Source organism: Chrysochloris asiatica, unplaced genomic scaffold, assembly GCF_000296735.1.
Source record: "Chrysochloris asiatica unplaced genomic scaffold, ChrAsi1.0 scaffold00072, whole genome shotgun sequence".
In the NCBI taxonomy this organism is placed as follows: Eukaryota; Metazoa; Chordata; class Mammalia; order Afrosoricida; family Chrysochloridae; genus Chrysochloris; species Chrysochloris asiatica.
This window is the reverse complement of record NW_006408590.1, coordinates 5791811-5795035: the sequence shown is the minus strand read 5'-3', so window position 1 is coordinate 5795035 and position 3225 is coordinate 5791811. Positions and strand designations below refer to the sequence as shown.

Here is a 3225-nt window from a genome sequence, read left to right as displayed (position 1 = left end):
GAAGGTAGTGGAAGACACGGGGATAAATGTAAGAGTAAAAGTGAATAAAGGTAAATACTGTAAGCTGTAGACAGGTGGTGGTGGTGATGGTTATGTGTCATGGAGTTGGTTCTGACTTACAGTGACCCTGAATAGGGTTTCTGAGGCTATAAATCTTTAAGGGAGCTGAAAAGTTCATCTTTCTCCTGTGGAATGGCTGATAGCTCGACTCATAACCACTACATTGAAATGTGGAAGGAATTATAATCATTGTCATGAAGCAAAGTATGTAATTTGTTGAATGTAAAACAGACGATCTGCTCTGTAAACCTTCACTTCACAATAAAATATTAATAAATATGTAAACTGTCCCGAGCGGAACTTCTCCGCCAGCAGACCGGGAAGTCTGGGCAATGGCGGTTCTGGGATTCTTATTCCCGGACAGACCCGAGGCTACGGCGTTCCCCCCACCTCCACCCCAACCCGGTAGACCGGACCTGGGTGGCAGGCTCCAGGGCCCCAAGGAATGGAGGGGTCTAAGACGTCCAGCAGCACCATGCAGGTAAGCTTCGTGTGTCAGCCCTGTAGCCAGCCCCTGAAACTGGACACTAGCTTCAAGATTCTGGACCGTGTCACCATCCAGGAGTCCACAGTTCCATTACTTGCCAAAGCCCAGGTGAAACCCAGAGAGAGCCAGGAGGAAGAGACTAACTCAGGAGAGGAGCCATTTATTGAAACTCGCCAGGATGGTGTGTCTTGCAGATTCATCCCCCCAGCCAGGATGATGTCTACAGAAAGTGCCAACAGCTTCACTCTGATTGGGGAGGCATCTGATGGTGGCACCATGGAGAACCTCAGCTGAAGACTGAAGGTCACTGGGGACCTTTTTGACATCATGTCAGGCCAGACCGATGTGGATCACCCACTGTGTGAGGAATGCACAGACACTCTTTTAGACCAGCTGGACACCCAGCTCAACGTCATTGAAAACGAGTGTCAGAACTACCAACGCTGTTTGGAGATCTTAGAGCAAATGAATGAGGATGATAGTGGACAGCTACAGATGGAGCTAAAGGAGTTGGCGTTGGAGGAAGAGAGGCTGATCCAGGAGCTGAAGAACGTAGAAAAGAACCGCAAGATGGTAGCAGAAAATCTTGAGAAGGTCCCGGCTGAGACTTAGAGACTGGATCAGGAGGAAGCTCAATATCTGAGGGAATACAGTGAATTTAAACAACAACAGCTGGAGTTGGATGATGAACTGAAGAGTGTAGAAAATCAGATGCGTTATGCCCAGATGCAACTGAACAAATTAAAGAAAACCAACGTCTTTAATGCGACCTTCCACATATGGCACAGTGGACAATTTGGCACAATCAATAACTTCAGACTGGGTCACCTGCCCAGTGTTCCTGTGGAATGGAATGAGATTAATGCTGCTTGGGGCCAGATGGTGTTGTTGCTCCATGCTCTGGCCAATAAGATGGGTCTGAAATTTCAGAGGTATCGCCTTGTTCCCTATGGAAACCATTCATATCTGGAGTCTCTGACAGACAAATCTAAGGAGCTGCCATTATACTGTTCTGGGGGCTTGCGATTTTTCTGGGACAAGTTTGACCACGCAATGGTGGCTTTCTTGGATTGTGTACAGCAGTTTAAAGAAGAGGTTGAGAAAGGCGAGACACGTTTTTGTCTTCCTTACAGGATGGATGTGGAGAACAGCAAGATTGAAGACACAGGAGGCAGCGGTGGCTCCTATTCCATCAAAACCCAGTTTAACTCTGAGGAACAGTGGACAAAAGCTCTCAAGTCCATGTTGACGAATCTGAAGTGGTGTATTGCTTGGGTATCCTCACAATGTTATAACAAATGACTTTCTTTTAGGATATTTGCCTTAACGGCTTCAAATTTTGTTTTATTTGAGAAAACAATGTTACAAATTAAATTTGGGTCATAATAAACAGCACGTTTGCAATACAAAAAAAAAAAAAAAAAAAATCACAAAAGCCACTTTATAATACCAATATGACAGATCATTTCCATAGCTACAACATGACATGTACAGCTACCAGCCCTTGTTAATAGTTTTGACTCTTAACCCCATGTCTCATGCCTTCCCTCAAAGACTAATTTAAGTTTTTTTTTTTAATTATTATAAACTAAGAGTTGAATTGAGATTGATGTGTTTCAATGAGTTTTCTCTCAACTTCCTGCATTTACAATATGAAATAGAAACCTTTGTCTCCACTGAGATGAGATGAGCGAGATGTGTGAAACATACAGCTGAATAAGTGGGGAAATGACATACAATCTTTGCCTAGTCACCAAGAAATGTGATCAGAAGCTTGAAATTAACACTTCTCCTCACTCATTTCTAGTACTGAATGCCTACTCTGCTCTGTGGTAGAAATGTGAAATCGTGTTGATACTGTTTGAGCATTATTAAGAGACTTAATTATTTGTAATAAAAGATTTGCTGCAGTCTAAATAAGTAAATAAATAAATATGTAAATAAAATAAAAAGAAGATGGAAACAATATACAGAGTCACAGAATACACAAAAATAATTGGGTGCAATGTTTAACCATTTCAAGAGACAGCATATGATCAGGAACAGATGGTATTAAAGGAAGAAGTCCAAGCTATACTGAAGGCTCTGTTGAAAAGCAAATCTCCAAGAATTGAGCGAATACAAATATAAATGTTTCAACAAACTGATGAGCATGGGAGGTACTCACTTGGCTATGCCCATAGATTTGGAAGACAATTACCTTGGCTGGAAGAATTTGTGAATAAAAATTCAAATGTGAATTTGTGCCCATTCCAAAGAATGTTTATCCAAAGGAATGCAGAAATCACTGGACAATATCATTAATATCACATCAAGTAAAATTTTGCTGAAGATAATTTAAAAATGGTTGCAGTAGTACATCTAAAGGGAACTGCCAGAAATTCAAGCTGGATTTAACAGAGGACGTTGGATGAGGAATGTCATTGCTGAGAAAAGGTGATTGATTACTCAAAGAAGAAAATACCAGAGAGATGTTTGCTTGTACTTATTCGACTATACAAAGTCATTCAACTGTGTGGATCATAACAAACTATGGATAATTTGTAAGAATGAGAATTCTAGAACACCAAATTGTGCTCATGAGGACATAGACTTGTACATAGATCAAGTTGTTCAAACAGAACAAGGGATACTGCATGGTTTAAAATCATGGAAGGTGTGTGCCAGGGTTGTGTCCT

At 41.3% G+C, this 3225-nt stretch overlaps 1 pseudogene; it reads left to right on the top strand.

Moving 5' to 3' along the window:
- The first annotated feature begins 505 nt into the window (after positions 1-505).
- Positions 506-1849, top strand: LOC102842612 (annotated as a pseudogene).
- The last annotated feature ends 1376 nt before the right edge of the window (positions 1850-3225 follow it).